General features: G+C 45.3%; 1 protein-coding gene across 1 annotated transcript in view; it reads right to left on the minus strand.

Annotated features, from left to right (window-relative positions):
- Positions 1 to 21375, minus strand: part of DRGX (dorsal root ganglia homeobox) — a 321676-nt gene that overhangs the window by 64157 nt on the left and 236144 nt on the right. The gene's annotated exons all lie outside the window — the stretch shown is intronic.

Here is a 21375-nt window from a genome sequence, read left to right on the forward strand (position 1 = left end):
GGCCCCAGAGTCCAGAATAGCAGAGCAGGAGATTTCGAGTTCAGAGGTGAAGATCTGAATGGGTACCATGAAATGAGACTCGGGGATAGTAGTTTGGTCTTTCTTCCAAGCAATAGGGGAAATAGAATTTATTTCAGAGTGTATGGAGTATGGAATTTCTGATTCCAATTGTTCTTCTATCTCTCTGACCGCGTTTATTCTACGGACCCTTCTAGGGCAGTCGATAGCATAATGTCCCGGTTTTCCGCAGTAGAGACAAAGATCTTCTGAGATGCGTCTTTCCTTTTCCGCTACAGTTATGGATCTCCGTAATGCATCGATTTGCATAGGTTCCGGTGCAGGTTCAGGATTATGGGGAGCTGATTGTCTGAAAGAATAGGTGGGTCGGTTTTCCTGCGCCCATGCTTTCTCCCTTCTCCTTTCAGTAAGTCTCTGATCGACTCTGATACAAAGTTGAATGAAGTCTTCAAAGTCCTCTGGAATATCTGTCCTAGCAAGTTCATCTTTCATTTGCTCAGACAACCCCCGCCGGAACTGACTCTTTTGGGCGGCATGATTCCAGGTGGTGTCGGTCACCCAGCGGCGGAATTCGGCTGTGTAAACGGCCACTGAACGGTTTCCTTGGCGTAGATTATGTAGTTTTAGTTCCGCAGTAGCACAACGATTAGGATCATCAAACACCTGACTTATGGCGGAGATGAAGGTCTCCAGATCCCGCAGAACGCTACTGTCGGTCTCCACGTAAGGAGATGCCCATGCGAGAGCCTCATCAGACAAAAGATTGATGATGAACAATACCTTCATCTTTCCAGTAGTGAACCGGGCTGGATTCATTTCAAAATAGATTCGACATTGGTTCAAAAAACCTCGGAATTGGCGTCGATCTCCATTAAACCTTGCTGGGAGCGGCATGCAAGTATCTCCAGCTGGGGCCTGCCCCTCCAGGAGTTGTCTCTGTAGGGCGATTATTTCCCCTTGTTGATCTTGTACCACACTTTGTAACTGGGAAAACTTTTCCTGATAAGTGGTTCCGAATTCTTGTAGCTCTATAACTTGTTGTTTCAGGAGCGTCACCGCGGACTCCATTTTTGAGGCCAGATTATTCTGTTAAGGTTACCTGCACAATTGCTTGTAGAGGTACTCGAAGAGGGGAAGGAGTCCAATGGCAGCGACACAGGAACAGAGGAGCGCGGAAACGGAATGGATGAATGATCCCGATATGCAGGAATGGCGGTGGCTCAATGGACCCGATAAGGTGCACGTGGTAGATGAGTGCCGAAGAACGAGGAAGGCAAGAGAGTAGTCAGGCAGTCCTGGGTCGGTACACGGGATGGCAGGTACAAGGATTCAGGATGAGGCAGGAGAGTAGTCAAATGGAGGCAGAGTTCGGTACACGAGATGGCAGGTGCAAGGATTCAGGATGAGGCAGGAGAGTAGTCGATGGAGGCAGAGTTCGGTACACGAGCAGGTTAGCAGACAAAATACTGAGAGGCTCAAGCAAGACTACGGCTGAGATAGCTCAATAATCTGGCAAGGGAGGAAGTGACATGGTCTTCCTTAAATAGGGCGTACACAGATCTGATTGGTCAAACCAAAAGCAGGAACATTCAGGTCAAGGAGGTGGTTCAAAAAAGTAACAGAAACTGTCCAGGAAGCTCTGTGGTCTAGTGAGCAAGGCTACAGCCTAGGACGCCGGAGTCTCCCGGTTCGATCCCTGACAATTAGGGACCAGAGAACTAGCTCATGTGCATGACCACTACACCAGAGAGACTGAAGGATCAAAAGTTACAGATATCTGCAAAACTACAATGTTTACGGTCAGCAGAGTGATCAGAGACACCCATTGTCACGAACGTACCTGTACGCAGACGGATACTGCACATGATAAGGGGTGGTTAACTTCCGGTTAACCCTTTATAGATACAATTCGGTATACTGCTACCACGCGTTTTAACGGCACACAAACCGACTACCGGTCACTCACCCTCACGCAGAGCAGGGAATAAACCAGGTACCGCTTGCTGACCGATCGCAATCGTTCAGCCAAGCCACAATCAAAATGACCTTTCTCGCGCAAAATGGTAACATTACTCTCTTCAGAGACAGGATTCGTTAATGCCTTTGCTTAGAACACGGAAGACTTAGCAAATAAGATTTAACTTTTAATAAAGGTTAAACAGAAAAACAGTGCATATATACATTTACAGAAAAACGGACTATTCTAGATAATAATAATTCAAGGTGATAGTAATTCACGACAGTTAAAATAAAAGGGATAATAGATGAAAGGTATACTTAGGTTCCTCTGTTTGTCCTTGAAGCCGTTGTGCAATCTGATTGGTATAATATCAGTGGACCCTGAGCACTGACATTCAGAATGCGATACAAGTCCAGGTGTTAAGGCAAGGCAGGGTTGCCATACAATGCCCTAACAGCATCTTATAACAGTTCTAAAACAGGAGGTGCCAGCAATTCTCCTCACCAATGGTACGAACGTGTGGGCAGAATCGAGAAGGTGTCCGCAAGGTTTATGACCCAGCTAAGGTCAGCCCAGAATGTCCTTATTCTGGCTGAGGCCACAGTTCTGTGGAACCACTAAATACAGCTTTGACATTTAGGTATTACTGACCCTTATGATTTTACAAGTCTAACAAGACCAAACTTGACTCTGCTGGGGCTTGTGGTTCTCCAGGTATCACGGTCGGCGTGACTATCACATACGTGACGCAGAGGGAGGGAACAAGGAAGGCCCTGCCCAAGTGAGAGGGAAGGTGGTGACCCCTGACTCACCTAGCGGCTGGCACCTGGCTGCCCTGACGTCCCTAGACGGGTTCCTCACCCGTACGCCGATCACGTGCCTAAAGCCCTGGCTTTCCCTAAGCTGAGCCCTAGATAGTGAACAGGGCGGTGGGAACACTAGTCCGCACCACTAGCTCTAAAGGAAAACACCAAGGGAAGGACAGACAATACAAACTCAACATATAATCCCAGGTGGGCGACAACAGGAGACAACAAGAAGCCCAACAGGGATCCGGAGGGTAGCACTCTGGAACGACAACCAGGATTCACAACTCCAGTGGGTCAGTATAGATGTCCAGGCAGGAAGCTCTATAACTGGCAACTAGAGAAGTGTGAGGGGAGAATATAAGGAGGTTGGGAGTGGCAGACAAGAAACAGCTGAGGAGGAGAAGCTACGGATCCCTGATTGAGACAAAAAGGATAGCAAGGCAAACACAGAAAACAATCACTAAGAAACAACGTGATCTTTAGATATAGAGCGCGCAGCCACCCGCTGCGACCTCCTGACCCCGGGTATAACGGAGTCAGACGTGGCTCTTGATACCTTCGTGACAGTACCCCCCCTTTCACGAGGGGCCTCCGGACACTCAGGACCAGGTCTCTCCGGATGAGAGGTATGGAAAGCCTGAATTAACCTGTTGGCGTTTACCTCTGACGCTGGAACCCACATTCTTTCCTCGGGACCGTAACCCCTCCAATGCACCAGATACTGAAGAGAGCGGCGGACCCGACGAGAATCAACAATTCTGGCTATTTGAAACTCCAGATTACCATCCACAATAACAGGAGGAGGTGGCAGTGGTGATGGTTCTAGAGGTGGAACATACTTCTTGAGTAACGATTTATGGAAGACGTTATGGATCTTAAAAGTCTGAGGTAGCTCCAGGCGAAAAGCCACAGGGTTAATAACGGCTACTATTTTATAAGGACCAATGAACCTAGGGCCCAGTTTCCAAGAGGGAACCTTCAACTTAATATTCCTAGTAGACAACCACACATAGTCATTCACTCCTAGGTCCGGACCTGGCGACCGTTTCTTATCGGCCATGCATTTATATTTACCACTCATCTTTTTCAAGTTAACTTGCACCTTCTGCCATACCGATAATAGAGATGAAGAAAACCTTTCCTCTTCGGGAACCCCAGAAGACCCCCCCTCTTTGAAAGTACAAAATTGGGGATGAAAACCGTATGCACCAAGGAATGGTGACTTGCCAGTGGACTCCTGATAATGATTATTTATGGCAAACTCAGCTAACGGTAAATATGATGACCACAACTCTTGGTTTTCAGACACAAAACACCTTAAATATGTTTCTAGGTTTTGGTTGGTACGCTCAGTCTGTCCATTCGACTGAGGATGGAAAGCTGAGGAAAAGGACAAGTGTACCCCCAAACGGGAACAAAAAGCTTTCCAAAACTTAGAAATAAACTGGGTTCCCCGATCCGAAACCACATCGGAAGGGACCCCGTGAAGCTTCACGATTTCACTGATAAACACCTGAGCAAGAGTTTTAGCATTAGGAAGTGCGGGTAGCGCAATAAAGTGTACCATTTTGCTAAACCTGTCTACTACTACCAAAATAACTGTTTTACCCGCAGACAACGGTAAGTCAGTGATGAAATCCATTGACAGATGTGTCCATGGCCTATTGGGGATAAAAAGTGGCAATAAAGACCCTGCTGGACGTGTATGAGAGACTTTCGCGCGTGCACAAGTAGAGCAAGTAGACACGAAATCCATTACATCCTGACGCAACCTTGGCCACCAAAAACGACGAGATAATAGCTCCAAGGTTGCTTTACTACCCGGGTGCCCAGCAAGTGCCGAATTATGATGTTCTTTTAATAATTCAAGACGCAGGTTTAACGGTACAAACAATTTCTCTGAGGGGCAAGAGGCCGGGGCGTCCCCCTGGGCCTCTAACACCTTTCCCTCTAGAACAGAGTGTACAGCAGAGACAACCACTCCTCTTTGTAAAATAGGTACCGGATCACTAACATTACCCCCTCCAGGGAAACTACGAGATAACGCGTCTGCCTTGGTATTTTTTGCCCCAGGACGATAGGTGATTACAAAGTTAAATCTGGTAAAGAATAGCGACCACCTAGCTTGTCTAGGGGTGAGACGCTTAGCCGATTCTAGGTACAGAAGGTTTTTGTGATCCGTAATCACCGTGACGGGGTGGATTGCTCCCTCTAAGAAGTGACGCCACTCTTCAAGCGCCAGTTTAATCGCCAACAGTTCCCTATTTCCAACATCATAGTTCTTCTCTGCAGAAGATAATTTTTTGGAAAAGAAAGCGCAAGGGCGCCATTTGCCAGGAGACGGACCCTGAGACAATACAGCCCCCACTCCCACCTCTGACGCATCTACCTCAACAATAAAAGGCTGGGAGACATCAGGTTGAATTAGAACAGGTGCCGAGGTAAACCTCTCTTTTAGAGAGGAAAATGCATTTTTAGCGGCGTCAGACCATTTGGAAAAATCAGTCCCCTTCCTGGTCATGTCGGTAAGGGGTTTAACGATCACTGAATAATTTTTAATGAACTTTCTATAGAAATTTGCGAAACCCAAAAACCGTTGTAGGGCTTTAAGGTTCTCAGGAAGATCCCAATCTAAAATTGCCTGGACCTTCCCAGGATCCATACGGAAACCTGAAGCAGATAATAGATATCCCAGGAACTGTATTTCCTGAACGGCGAAGACACATTTTTCAATTTTCGCATATAATTTATTCGTCTGTAGGACCTGCAGTACTTGCCTGACATGCACCTCATGTGTTTTCAGATCAGCCGAATAAATTAAGCTATCATCTAGGTATATGACTACAAACCTGCCGATGAGATGACTAAAAATATCATTAACAAAATGTTGGAAGACAGCGGGGGCATTGGTCAGACCGAAAGGCATAACTAGATTTTCATAATGCCCCTCAGGGGTGTTAAAAGCTGTCTTCCACTCATCCCCTTCCCTGATACGAATCAGATTGTAGGCCCCCCTAAGATCAAGTTTGGAGAACCACCTAGCACCCGCAATCTGATTAAAAAGGTCAGGAATGAGAGGAAGAGGGTATGGGTCTCGGATGGTTATCTGGTTTAGCTTACGGAAATCTAGGCAAGGACGCAGGCCCCCATCTTTCTTTTTAACAAAGAAAAACCCTGCAGCCACGGGTGAAGAAGAGGGTCTGATGTGTCCCTTAGCCAGACTCTCGGAGATATAATCTTTCATGGCTTGTCTCTCGGGACCCGAAAGATTATACAACCTGGACTTAGGTAATTTTGCACCGGGAATCAGGTTAACCGGGCAATCATAAGGACGATGAGGTGGTAGCTTCTGACAACCCTTTTCAGAAAAAACGTCCTCAAAGTCCGAAATAAATGTAGGTAGGGAAGCTATGGAGGCGATTAAGCAATTGTTATTTAAGCAATTCTCTCTGCAATTCTCACTCCACTCCAATATCTCCCTGGCCTGCCAATCCACCACTGGATTGTGCGCTACCAACCAGGGAAGACCCAATACCACAGGAGAGGGAAGGCCCTCCAGAACGTAACATGAAAGACACTCATTATGGTGGTCCCCTACCCGAAGGTGTAAATTATGAACAATGTGGGTGAGGTTTCTCTGAGACAGAGGAGCCGAATCTATAGCGAATACGGGAATAGGTCTCTGCAGCGTGCAGAGAGACAAACCCATAGTGCGGGCAAAATGGGCATCTATCAAATTTACCCCTGCTCCACTGTCTAGAAAAAAAGAAATAGACTCCGTCTTAACACCAAAAACAATAACCGCTGGTAACACAAATTGAGATGTTCGTATGGAGGAAACGTATACCCCCTGGCTGACATCCTCCGCACAGCCTGGGGTTAGTAGTTTTCCGACGGTCTTTTGTTTTTGAGAAAAGAGGGACAGACATTAATGAAATGACCCTTCCCCCCACAGAAAAAACAAGCCCCCCCCCCTGCGGCGAACCTCAGGAGGACGGACCTGACGAGAAGTTCCGCCTAGCTGCACAGGCTCATCTAAGTCAGTACAGACTAATTGTTGATTGGGAGAGGTAACCAATTGCTCAGGAATTTTCGATCTCTCCCTAAGACGCCTATCTATTCTGATAGAGAGGGACATAACAGCATCAAGGGAAAGGGGGGTCTCATACAGCGCCAGTGCATCCTTAACCCTTTCAGATAACCCAGAGCAGAACTGACTCCTAAGAGCCGGGTCGTTCCACTGAGTATCCGTAGCCCACCTACGGAACTCTGAGCAATATTCCTCTGCTGACCGATCTCCCTGTAGGAGTCTCCGTAACTTCGACTCAGCCAGGGCGACTCGGTCAGGATCATCATATATGAGACCCAAAGCCCCAAAAAATCCCTCCACTGACCGGAGAGCCTGGGAACCAGGGGGTAACGAGAACGCCCAGGATTGTGGGTCCCCCTGAAGCATGGAAATGACAATCCCTACCCGCTGTTCTTCATTACCTGAGGAGTAAGGGCGCAACTTAAAGTATAATTTGCAGGCCTCACGGAACGTCGCAAATTTGTCCCTTCCCCCAGAAAATCTGTCCGGAAGAACAACCTTGGGTTCTGTAACTACCTGGTTACCCATAGCAACCGCAGGGGGTGCGGTCTGCTGCATTTGCTGCTGTTGTTGGAGGACAGACGACTTCAATCCTGCCACCTCCAAAGACAGGCCTTGAAGCTGTTTTGCCAAGGCAGCAATAGGATCCACATTGGATTCTAAGTAGAGAAAAAAAAACAACAAAAAACAATTTTTTTTTTTTTCAAAAAGTAAAGGCCAGTTATAATATCACGGTCGGCGTGACTATCACATACGTGACGCAGAGGGAGGGAACAAGGAAGGCCCTGCCCAAGTGAGAGGGAAGGTGGTGACCCCTGACTCACCTAGCGGCTGGCACCTGGCTGCCCTGACGTCCCTAGACGGGTTCCTCACCCGTACGCCGATCACGTGCCTAAAGCCCTGGCTTTCCCTAAGCTGAGCCCTAGATAGTGAACAGGGCGGTGGGAACACTAGTCCGCACCACTAGCTCTAAAGGAAAACACAAAGGGAAGGACAGACAATACAAACTCAACATATAATCCCAGGTGGGCGACAACAGGAGACAACAAGAAGCCCAACAGGGATCCGGAGGGTAGCACTCTGGAACGACAACCAGGATTCACAACTCCAGTGGGTCAGTATAGATGTCCAGGCAGGAAGCTCTATAACTGGCAACTAGAGAAGTGTGAGGGGAGAATATAAGGAGGTTGGGAGTGGCAGACAAGAAACAGCTGAGGAGGAGAAGCTACGGATCCCTGATTTAGACAAAAAGGATAGCAAGGCAAACACAGAAAACAATCACTAAGAAACAACGTGATCTTTAGATATAGAGCGCGCAGCCACCCGCTGCGACCTCCTGACCCCGGGTATAACGGAGTCAGACGTGGCTCTTGATACCCTCGTGACACCAGGATGGCTTAAAGCTGGCTTTTCAGCCTCCCAAGGGCACAAGGACATACTGTTAGATATCTCCGTGATCGCACTGGTCCACGGAGGTTGAATCCGGCCTTAGCCAGTGCAGGATATGCCTACGACTAGAGATATGAAAAATGGCTGCCTTTTGAGTCCCTCAAAGGTTCAACAGGTTGCTTTCCCATCTTTCTCTGGTTCCCTGCTGTGATTGTAGTCAAAATGTCTGGCTAATGTTATCCAAGGATCCAGTATTTTACGATAACCCTTGGCAGGAGGCTTTAGCTCCTATCCTTATCTTTATGACAGGGAAGTGTAATTTTCAATTACTAGGACACAGCTCCAAGCAAGGAGATATTTCTCTTTTAAAACAGAATAAAGGGGGCCTCTAGGCCTGTGAGTGTGTGTGTATTTAAAAAGGGGACTCTACTTGGGGTACCCTCGTCACACCCATCACCTAGAGCACCTCAGGTCAACTCACAAAAGCCTGTATTTTCACCAAGTGGACACCTGCAGCCACAAGTGCCAGCTTACAACTGTTGCAAGAAGTTCAGGGGAGATATCAGCAATATAGCATACCAGAGGTGCCATTATCAGCTACTTTGGCAGCAATCATATCTGATTATCTAGGGAGAGAAACTGCACTGTATACCACCACTACTGGATGTACTACAACTACTATTTTGCACTTAGTAAAGAGAGACTTTTATTCTTCTGAAAAAAACTGTTGAGATGGCTCACCCTCCGACCAGCAAGGAAAGGGTGCACCTGCTGCAAGATAGACCAAATCTTAGTAATTGACAAAAAAAAAGTTATATATAATAGTAGGGCACACCTACACCTGGATCAGCATAGAAACAATGCAATTGTAGCAATATAGATAATTTATTATAACATATCAGCACATCAAAAATCCACCAATAGTGGTATTATTATAACCATAAAATACATAGATGGTAGGCTGTAGTATGACATTTAGTCCATGCACATAGTTAAAAATAGAGGCAAAAAGACATGTTATTGAAACTTAAAAAAACAAAAAACAGAAACAAAAAAAAATGAAAAATAAAATATGGAAAAATATATAGAAAATTGGAATAAAATTTAATGTTTGGAGGTCCCTTAGGAACACTATATGATGATAGGATCCAAACTATATAAGGTCAAGCTTTTATGGACGCTGAAATGAATCCAACTGATTGTATTGAATTGAGGAGTATCATATAATACAGTCACCTGTATATCGAGGTTTATGCTGTTAATATCTTTTCGATAAATCAGCTTTGTAGCATCAATATCCTATGATATCTATAGATAGTTCTCTTATCGTCCCAAAGTTTAAATATGTGCGTAAATTACTGCAACATAAAAATTGTGAGATTACTCACTCTTTTAGAGATATCAGCTCGGAGTTCCGCACTTTCCGTGGCGTCCCACGTGTTGCGGTACAAAGGCTCTTACCTCCGGCTTCTTCCTATGGTGAGTAGTAACTAGCAGGAGCTCTCCGGAACTTTTTTTCGCAGTTGTTTTTCAGACTCAATTAGCCAGGAGACTTATTCACACCATACGCGTTTCGGAGTTAACACAGACTCCTTCCTCAGTGGTTAAGTCTCCTATGGTATATGCTGGTTTAAATATTCCTGACTGGTTTCTCCAATTTGGATTATTGCGTCATTTTAAAATGTCCCAAAAACATGGAATGTATTTGTCTGTCCATTTATCTATTCCAAACACTTGGTGAAATAATTTTACATGAAATTATACACATGGATTTGCAGTATATGTATTAAAAATATAAAAAATACAGTCAGGTCCATAAATATTGGGACATCAACACAATTGTAACATTTTTGGCTCTATACACCACCACAATGGATTTAAAATGAAATGAACAAGATGTGCTTTAACTGCAGACTGTCAGCTTTAATTTGAGGGTATTTACATCCAAATCAGGTGAACGGTGTAGGAATTACAACAGTTTGCATATGTGCCTCCCACTTTTTAAGGGACCAAAAGTAATGGGACAATTGGCTTCTCAGCTGTTCCATGGCCAGGTGTGTGTTATTCCCTCATTAACCCCAATTACAATGAGCAAATAAAAGGTTCAGAGGTAATTTCAAGTGTGCTATTTGCATTTGGAATCTGTTGCTGTCAACTCTCAAGATGAGATACAAAGAGCTGTCACTATCAGTGAAGCAAGCCATCATTAGGCTGAAAAAACAAAACAAACCCATCAGAGAGATAGCAAAAACATTAGGTGTGGCCAAAACAGTTTGGAACATTCTTAAAAAAAGAAGGAACGCACCGGTGAGCTCAGCAACACCAAAATACCCGGAAGACCACAAAAAACAACTGTGGTAAATGAGCAAAGAATTATTTCCCTGGTGAAGAAAACACCCTTCACAACAGTTGTCTAGATCAAAAACTTTCTCCAGGAGGTAGGTGTATGTGTGTCAAAGTCAACAATCAAGAGAAGACTTCACCAGAGTGAATACAGAGGGTTCACCACAAGATGTAAACCATTGGTGAGCCTCAAAAACAGGAAGGCCAGATTAGAGTTTGCCAAACGACATCTAAAAAAGCTTCACAGTTCTGGAACAACATCCTATTGACAGATGAGACCAAGATCCACTTTACAGAGTGATGGGAAGAGAAGTGTATGGAGAAGGAAAGGAACTGCTCATGATCCTAAGCATACCACCTCATCAGTGAAGCATGGTGGTGGTAGTATCATGGCGTGGGCAAAGTATGGCTGCCAATGGAACTGGTTCTCTTGTATTTATTGATGATGTGACTGCTGACAAAAGCAGCAGGATGAAATCTGAAGTGTTTCGGGCAATATTATCTGCTCATATTTAGCCAAATGCTTCAGAACTCATTGGACGGCTCTTCACAGTGCAGATGGACAATGACCTAAAGCATACTGCAAAAGCAACCAAAGAGTTTTTTAAGGGAAAGAAGTGGAATGTTATGCAATGGCCAAGTCAATCACCTGACCTGAATCCGATTGAGCATGCATTTCACTTGCTGAAGACAAAACTGAAGGGAAAATGCCCCAAGAACAAGCAGGAACTGAAGACAGTTGCAGTAGACGCCTGGCAGAGCATCACCAGGGATGAAACCCAGCGTCTGGTGATGTCTATGTGTTCCAGACTTCAGGCTGTAATTGACTGCAAAGGATTTGCAACCAAGTATTAAAAAGTGAAAGTTTGATTTATGATTATTATTATGTCCCATTTCTTTTGGTCCCTTAACAAGTGGGAGGCACATATGCAAACTGTTGTAATTCCTACACCGTTCACCTGATTTGGATGTAAATACCCTCAAATTAAAGCTGACAGTCTGCAGTTAAAGGACATCTTGTTTGTTTCATTTCAAATCCATTGTGGTGGTGTATAGAGCGAAAAATGTTAGAATTGTGTCGATGTCCCAATATTTATGGTCCTGACTGTATATAAAACATAACTAATAGACGTTCGTAATGTCCCCGTTGAAATCCGCAATCTCTTGCGGTTAAGATGCAATTTTTCTTAAAACCTTGTGTAACTAAGTACATCTTCCATTCTATTCGACTATAATAATAAAAACAATAATAATGTCTATTTAAAAAGTTACTATCCAATAATTATTTTATTATTTATTTTTGTTTTTTTATTTTATTTAATACTTGCACATTATATTTTCAGATCCTAGTAAATAGCCTACAAACAACCGAGTACAAACAGCATCAAAACACCCCCATAACTAGAGTATAGCAAAAGATCAACATTGCTCAGATGGGGTAAGTATCTCCGTACAGCTGGAGATTTGGCGGAGCTAGTCTGGAGTATTTAAACCAGCATATACCATAGGAGACTTAGGGGCTCGCTACACATGTGAGAAAGATCAGATCAGCTGCCAGTGTGAATGGAAAAGGTAGAGAATTTTCAGTCCATCCTTCCCCATTTTCATAAGTTGTATGCCTGTAACTAAAAGAGGTTTAGGGTAATAGGCATAATTAGGCTCTAGGGAAGGTGATGTGAAGAAGACCTTGCTTTCATAGAAGACTAAGTGGATTGTGGTCTTAGACACGGTGACTCAAATTTTCATTTTTCTGGGGTATGTCTTTCAGCTATTTTTAAGTGTTATGGGGCACAATTATTAAGATTGGCGTTTTAGTTGCCGGCCTTAATTAAGGCCTTGCGCTGGCAGTGGTTCCGCTGAAGTTATGAAGAGGCTCAGGCCTCTCCATAACTTTAGCACATCCAGCGCCAGTTCTAAATGTAAGTGTCTTACATTTAGACAATTTTCTATGCCTAAAACAGGTGTAGAAAATGATGTATGAGACAGGCCAGCTGGCCCGCCCCCTTCCTTGCCCACGCCACGCCCACAATTTCAGACCTTGCGTGAGCAGGGAAAAGTCGCATATTGCAGCACAACAAACTGTTGCACCACCATCTGCGCCTGAAATACTTCTAATTTAGGCATATTTCAGAATAGTAAATGACCCCCTATATTTCTTATTTTGTGTTTCTGGATTAACTTTTTCTTTAGGTATTTCATTCTTGGATGTGGATGAGTGGGTGATAGCATGTTCTGTATAGTATTAGCACCACCTAGATAAAGAATATGATTATTTATAGACTTGCATGATTACTTTTATTTTATGCCCTTATATAGTGTTATTATATACCACAGCACTTTACAGACATTAGCATAATGCTCTCCCCAGTGGGGCTCACAATCTAAGTTCCCTATCAGTATGTTACATAATTACATAGTTGATAAGGTTGAAAAAAAGATTAACTGCCTGAACCAAAAAAAACTACAAACACCTTTTGGTTAAGGCAGTTAATCATTTTTGAGCATAGTGAAAACGCATATTTCCATATCACTAGGTAGTTAATCAAGGTTGGAAAAAGACAAAATCCTGTTATATTGATTCAGGGGAAGACAAAAAAACTCTACAAGGGAAGAACAATCCTTCCCGACTCCAGATGTGACAATCAGAACAAATCCCTGAATCAATGTCCATCTTCCTTTTAAGGAGGGGTTGAGCCAAAAGGAAAGGGTGTTTCGAACATGATTTCTACACATTTTCATAAGCCTAAGTGTTATTTTGAAAAAAAAAGTAATCTAAAACTTTTTAGAAGCCATCTACTGTATTTCCTGTGACCAGCTCCTGAGGCAGGTTATTGCAGAGATTCGCAGCTCTTACTATAAAAAATGCTTGTCGCTAGAGATGTCCCGAACTATTCGCCGGCGAACAGTTCCCGGCGACCATAGCTTGTTCGCGTTCGCCGCGGCGGGCGAACATATGCGATGTTCGGTCCGCCCCCTATACATCATCATTGAGCAAACTTTGACCCTGTACCTCAAAGTCAGCAGACACATTTCAGCCAATCAGCATACCCTCCCTCCCAGACCCTCCCACCTTCTATCAAAAAGCAAGGACAGCATCCATCTTAGATTCATTCTGAAGCTGCATTGTCACAAATTTGACTAAGTTGTAATCGCAATGCGATTAATACAGGTTATATTAATCGCATTGCGAATTCAACTTAGAGCTGGGTTCCTAATGACCCTGTACCTCACAGTCAGCAGACACATTCCAGCCAATCAGCAGCATACCCTCCCTCCCAGATCCTCCCACCTCCTAGCAAAAAGCAAGGACAGCATCCATCTTAGATTCATTCGGAAGCTGCAGTCTTAGTGAGAGGAGGGACAGTGCAGCAGCTGCTGATTTAATAGGGAAATCGATAGTTAGGCCAGTGTATTCAGTGTCCACTCCAGTCCTGAAAGACTCATCTAATCTGCTGTAACGACAGCGTTCTGACAGCACCCCAAAAAGCCCTTTTTAGGGCTAGTACATCAGTCTGCTTTTTTTCCCCCTCTGTAATCTAATTGCAGTTGCCTGCCAGCGTGTGTGTCAGGCACACAGCGTATACTGTGCCCACTTGCCCAGTGCCACCACTCATATCTGGTGTCACAGTAGCTTGCATTTAAAAAAAATAAAAAACTTTTTGGACTGTAATATAATTGCAGTTAGTTGCCTGCAAGCGTGTGTGTTAGGCCTACAGTGTGTACTGTGCCAACTACTGCCAGTGCACAGTGCCACCACTCATATCTGGTGTCACAGTAGCTTGCACGCATAGTACAACTAATCTAAAAAAAAAATGACAGGCAGAGGCAGGCCGTCGTGGTCGTGGTGCTGTGATTCCCTATGGCCCTAGAATAATGCCCAGTGTTCAGAGGCCACGTACCCTGAACTTGAAAAGTTCTGAGGACATAGTTGACTGGCTAACACAGTACACCCAATCTTCTACAGCTTCCGCTCGGAACCTTGACGCACCATCCTCCTCCAGCTCAGCTTCGGGCACCTCTCAAGTTACCACTCTCCCGCCTGCCGCCACCACCAACACTAGCACCACAGCTGCTTCACTTGATCTGTCAGAGGAGTTATTTACACATCAGTTGGAAGAAATGAGTGATGCGCAACCATTATTGCCAGAGGATGTAGATAACAGGGATATGTCTCAGTCAGGCAGCATTACACACATGGACGTACGGTGTGATGATGATGATGTTGTACCCATTGCTGCTTCCTTTGCTGAGTTGTCAGATACAAGTGAAGCGGTTGATGATGACGATGTGTCCGTGGATGCCACGTGGGTGCCCGCTCGAAGAGAAGAAGAACAGGGGGAAAGTTCAGATGGGGAGACAGAGAGGAGGAGGAGATGGGTTGGAAGCAGGGGGAGGTCGTCGCAAGGAGCTAATGGCACAGTCAGACAGCATGCATCGGCACCCGGGGTCAGCCAGACAGCAGGCCAATCAACGCATGCTGTTGCCACCACCAGAATGCCGTCATTGCAAAGCTCAGCAGTGTGTCATTTTTTTTGTGTGTCTGCCTCTGACAACAGCGATGCCATTTGCAACCTGTGCCAAAAGAAACTGAGTCGTGGGAAGTCCAACACCCACCTAGGTACAACTGCTTTGCGAAGGCACATGATCTCAAATCACAAACGCCTATGGGATCAACACATGAGTACAAGCAGCACACAAACTCAAAGCCGCCATCCTCCTCCTGGTCCAGCATCTTCAGCCACGTCAACCACTGCTGTCCTCCTTACCCCCTCTCAACCATCCGCCACTCCGCCTCTCACCATCAGCAGTTCCTGCTCATCTGCCCACAGTCAGGTGTCTGTCAAGGAAATGTTTGAGCGTAAGAAGCCAATGTCACAGAGTCACCCCCTTGCCCGGTGTCTGACAGCTGGCTTGTCGGAACTCTTAGCGGAGTCTGAGGCCTTAAAAAAATTTGTAGCTATTGGGACACCGCAGTGGAAGGTACCCGGCTGAAATTTCTTTTCACAAAAGGCAATCCCCAACCTGTACTCTATTGTGGAAAAGGAAGTCATGGCATGTCTTGCACACAGTGTTGGGGCAAGGGTCCATCTGACCACTGATACCTGGTCTGCAAAGCACGGTCAGGGCAGGTATATCACGTACACTGCGCATTGGGTAAACCTGCTGACAACTGCCAAGCATTGAATGCGTGGCTCTGCAGAGGAGTTGGTGACACCGCCACGACATGCAGGCAGGCCTGCTGCCACCTCCTCTACTCCTCCTACTCCATCCTCTTCGCTAACCTCCTCGGCTGAGTCCTCTTCTGCTGCTGCGTCTTGCTCCACATCAACTGCTCCCCCCCAGCTCCCCAGGGGCTATTCCACATCCCGGATACGACAGTGTCATGCCGTCTTGGGGTTTACTTGCCTGAAAGCAGAGAGTCACACCGGACCAGCACTCCTGTCCGCCCTGAACGCACAGGTGGATCAGTGGCTGACTCTGCACCAACTGGAGATCGGGAAAGTGGTGTGTGACAATGGAAGCAATTTGTTGGCGGCATTGAATTTGAGCAAGTTGATACATGTGCCGTGCATGGCACATGTGTTGAATCTGATTGTACGCTTTGTGCTAAGTACCCAGGCTTACAGGACGTAATCAAGCAGGCCAGGAAGGTGTGTGGCCATTTCAAGCGTTCCTACACGGCCATGGCGTACTTTTCAGATATTCAGCGGTGAAATAACATGCCAGTGAGGCGCTTGATTTGCACCAGCCCGTTGGAATTCAACACTTCTAATGTTCGACCACCTGCTCCAACAAGAAAAAGCCATCAACGAGTATTTGTATGACCGGGGTGCTAGGACAGCCTCTGCGGAGCTGGGTATTTTTTTGCCACGTTACTGGAAGCTCATGCGCAATGCCTGTAGGCTCATGCGTCCTTTTGAGGAGGTGACAAACCTAGTCAGTCGCATCGAAGGCACCATCAGCGACATCATCCCATTTGTTTTCTTCCTGGAGCGTGCCCTGCGAAGAGTGCTGGATCAGGCCGTAGATGAGCGTAAACAGGAAGAGGAAGAGTTGTGGTCACCATCACCACCAGAAACAGCCTTATCAGCATCGCTTGCTGGACCTGCGGCAACGCTGGAAAAGGAGTCTGAGGAAGAGGAGTCAGAGGAGGAATGTGGCTTTGAGGAGGAGGAGGAAGACCAACCACAGCAGGCATCCCAGGGTGCTCGTTGTCACCTATCTGGTACCCGTGGTGTTGTACGTGGCTGGGGGGGAGAACAGACCTTCAATGACATCAGTGAGGACGAGGAACGGGACATGAGTAGCTCGGCATCCAACCTTGTGCAAATGGGGTCTTTCATGCTGTCATGCCTGTTATAAAAAGGCTGAAGGAGAACGACCTGTACTGGGTGGCCACGCTACTAGACCCCCAGTATAAGCAGAAAGTGCCTGAAATGTTACAGAATTACCGGAAGTCGGCAAGGATGCAGCAGTTCCAAAACAAGTTAAAAAGTATGCTTTACACAGCGTATAAGGGTGATGTCACAGCACAACGGGAATCTAACAGGGGAATAGGTGACAGTAATCCTCCTCCTACCACGACCACGCCGGCAAGGACAGGATGCTTTACAGACGTGTTGTTGATGGAGGACATGCAGAGCTTTTTAAGTCCTACGCATCGCCACAGCCCTTCGGGGTCCACCCTCAGAGAACGACTCGACCGACAGGTAGCAGACTACCTCGCCTTAAGTGCAGATATCGACACTCTGAGGAGCGATGAACCCCTTGACTACTGGGTGTGCAGGCTTGACCTGTGGCCTGAGCTATCCCAATTTGCGATAGAACTTCTGGCCTGCCCCGCTTCAAGTGTCCTGTCAGAAAGGACCTTCAGTGCAGCAGGAGGAATTGTCACTGAGAAGAGAAGTCGCCTAGGTCAAAAAAGTCTAGATTACCTCACCTTTATTAAGATGAATGAGGCATGGATCCCGAAGGGACTGACAGTGGGCGATACATTTGACTAAAAAAGGCCTGCTCAGATGAGATGCCTTGGGCTAAAAATGGTCCACACGCTGCTGTATTTTATCTCTGCATGCCGGATGACTTGCGTGACTTCTCCGCCACCAACTAGGGTTCAAGCCGCAATGTTTTAATGCACTTTCTGCCTGGAAAAAATAAATTTTTCCGGCCGTTGCTACAGCATTCGAATTCCCCTTCGTGATCGTTACCTTGTTGTGGTGAAGGGGCTTGCGAATCACAATGAAGCGATCACCTCTATGAGTGTGTTAACAATGGCAATGTTGGCACACCCCAGATGAGGTTCATTGTGAACAGACCAAAAGCGATCGGCTGGATAATTTTGCATAGAAAAAACTTTAATTTTCTTTGTGATCATCTAATGTGATCATTAAAGCCTACTAGGCCAACAATGGGCCCACACTGCAGAATCATTGTTTTCTGGGTCACTTAACTGTCACTGAATTACCTCAGCACGACCATAGGCTTTGAAAAACCGCCCTCGCCTGCAATCTCCCAAACGTGCGCACGAGCACAGTCATCACTACACCAAGATTGACGCATAGAGGAATAAAATTTATGTCATGAGTGTGTCAACTATTGACAACTCTTTTCGGTTGTCTAAACTCTATTCCATACACGTCCCCTGATAGGAATAGTACTACTTAACATACCACTCATATCTGGTAGCACAGTAAATTGCACGGCGCACGCGCTGTGCCCCAAATTGGAAGTAAGAGGACCAACCAAGCATCTTTTTCCATCTCCCGGTTCCTAAAATCTATTCCATACACGTCCCCTGATAGGGGACGTAACAGGGATTAAACTGATAGGAATAGTACTACTTAACATACCACTCATATCTGATAGCACAGTAAATTGCACGGCGCACGCGCAGTTCCCCAAATTGGAAGTAAGAGGACCGACCAAGCATCTTTTTCCATCTCCCGGTTCCTAAAATCTATTCCATACACCACACCGGCCCCTGATAGGGGACAAAACAGAGATTAAACTGGTAAGAACAGATTTTTTTTATTAAAAAAAATAGGACAGCCTCTGCGGAGCTGGGTATTTTTTGGCCGCGTTACTGAACGCTCATGCACAATGGCTGTAGGCTCATGCGTCCTTTTGCGGAGGTGACAAACCTGGTCAGTCAAACCCAAGGCAACATCATCGACCTCATCCCATATGCGTTTTTTCTGGAGCGTGCCCTGCGAAGAGTGCTGGATCAGGCCGTAGATGAGCATGAAGAGGAAGAGTTTTGGTCACCATCACCACCAGAAGCAGCCTTGTCGTCGTCGATTCCTGGACCTGCGGCAACGCAGAGAGAGGAGTCTGAAGAAGAGGAGTCCAGAGGAGGAAGGTGGCTTTTAGGAGGTGGAAGACCAACCACAGCAGGCATCCCAGGGGACTTGTTGTCACCTTTCGGCGACCCTTGGTGTTGTACGTGGCTAGGTGGAGGAAGAGACCTTCAATGACGTCAGTGAGGACAAGGAACGAGACATGGCTAGCTTGGTATCCAACCTTGTGCAAATGGGGAGTTTGCGGTTGTGCAAATGGACTGTTTGCGGTTGTTTGCAATGCGTTAAACTGGGAGTTTGGTCTGTCAGAGTTTGGTCTGTCACTGTGAAACGGGCGTAACCCTTACACTACCTGATCGATACAACATCATACCTGATGTTTTAAAGCACGTTATTCAAAACAATTTAGGAATGTTAGGCGATTTATGCCCTTTATGGATTAAAACCTGATTCTGCGTCAACTACGTAATTTTCCATGGGAGTTTTGCCATGGATCCCCCTCCGGCATGCCACAGTCCAGGTGTTAGTCCCCTTGAAACAACTTTTCCATCACTATTGTGGCCAGAAAGAGACCCTGTGGGTTTTAAAATTCGCCTGCCTATTGAAGTCTATGGCGGTTCGCCCGGTTCGCACATTCGCGACATCTCTAGTGTCAAACCAAGTTGTCCTAAACAGATTAAATTTATTACCAGTCCCTCTTGTCAGGTACATTGCTTTCTTGTACATAAGGAAAGAAATATATTTCTGTACATCTATTCTTTCTTATACCTTTATAAATTTGTGCCTTATGAGCACAACTTTTTTTGGTCTGAGTCTGAGGGCCAAATTATCACATTGCTCTATTTTTGGAGACCAGAAAAAAATGTAAATCAGTGCTCATCTGGTAATGCACTCATTGGTCAACAATTTAATGACCAGGCCTGAAAGGCATTAATGACAACTTCTCTTTGTAAATTAAAGCATTTGTTTTTATTTTTTACGTGACACATTGGGATTTTTTATTTTTTTCTTGCATTATTTCTTTTTTGTTTTATTTGGGGAAAAGCAGACACCAAAATAAATTATTAAAATGTGTTCACTATTTTGTGTTGGTTGTTTTGATATAGTTATACATATAGAGGCACTTTTATTAAGACCGGCGTTTTAGACGCCGGTATTAATAAAGCCCTAAACTGGTGGTGGATCTGCTGAAGTTATGAAGAGGTGCAGCATCCGAGCAGTCTTACATTTAGACCCTTTTCTACACCTAAAATAGGCATAGAAAATGCTGGCACCTCTACATAACTTAGGCGCATTAAGTGCCAGCGCAGGGTTATTAAGACTGGCATCTAAAACATCGGTCTTAATAAATGACCCCAATACCCCAATAATGATCAAAATCTTTGCTAATTTATTGAAAGGGAAAAGCTAACATATTGCATTGATATAAGTATTCTGAATTTCAGACCTTTTAGGCTACTTTCACAGTAGCCAGATCCAGCAAAAACGCTTCCATTACCGATAATACAACCGTCTGCATCCGTTATGAACAGATCCGATTGTATTATCTTTAACATTGTCAAGACGGATCCAGCATTACACCCATTAAAAGTCAATCGGGGACGGATCCGTTTTCTATTGTTACAGTTTGTGTCAGAGAAAACGGATCCGTCCCTATTGACTTGCATTGTGGGTAATGCCGGATCTTGCTCTGTCTTGCTCTGCATCCCAGAACGGAAAGCAAAATACAACATGTTGCGGTTTACTCTCCAGTCTGGGAATGCAACTAAATGGAACGGAATGCATTTTGGAGCATTCTGTTCAGTTCAGTTTTGTCCCCATTGACAATGAATGGGGACAAAACCGAAGTGTTTTTTCCCGGTATTGAGCCCCTATGATGGAACTCAATACCGGAAAACTTAAACGCTAGTGTGAAAGTACCCTTACTCAGTATCTCATTAAATAACCTTTGGCAGCAATTACAGTCTCCCTTCTTCTTGGTTATGTTACCACAAGGCTTGCTCACCTGGATTTGGCAATTCTCTGCCATTCTTCTCTTCAGATCCTGTCAAGCTCTCTCAGGTTGGATGAGGCCTGACAGTAAACAGCTATTTTCAGGTCTCCCCAGAGTTATTCGATTGTGTTCAAGTCAGGGCTCTAGTGGGGCCACTCGGTATATTCACAGAGTTGTCACTAAGCCACTCTTATGTTATCTCGTCAGTGTGTTTAGTTATTGTGATGTTGGAGGGTAAACCTTTGACCCACTCTGCTCTAAAAAATGCCAATTGCCACCAATAAAGTCACAATAGCATTTATAATGTTGCAGAACTGGGTTTTGCAACTTTTTAATCCCAGAAAACTGGAGTAGGGGGAATGATCAATTCCCCCCTTTGTTATTTGATCTTGGCATAATGCATGCTGCAATAAATGGCAGTCCACACTGTCTAAAAAACTAAAATTTTACATTCCTTGCTATCGGGTTTATTCACA

Source organism: Bufo bufo, chromosome 6, assembly GCF_905171765.1.
Source record: "Bufo bufo chromosome 6, aBufBuf1.1, whole genome shotgun sequence".
Lineage (NCBI taxonomy): Eukaryota > Metazoa > Chordata > Amphibia > Anura > Bufonidae > Bufo > Bufo bufo.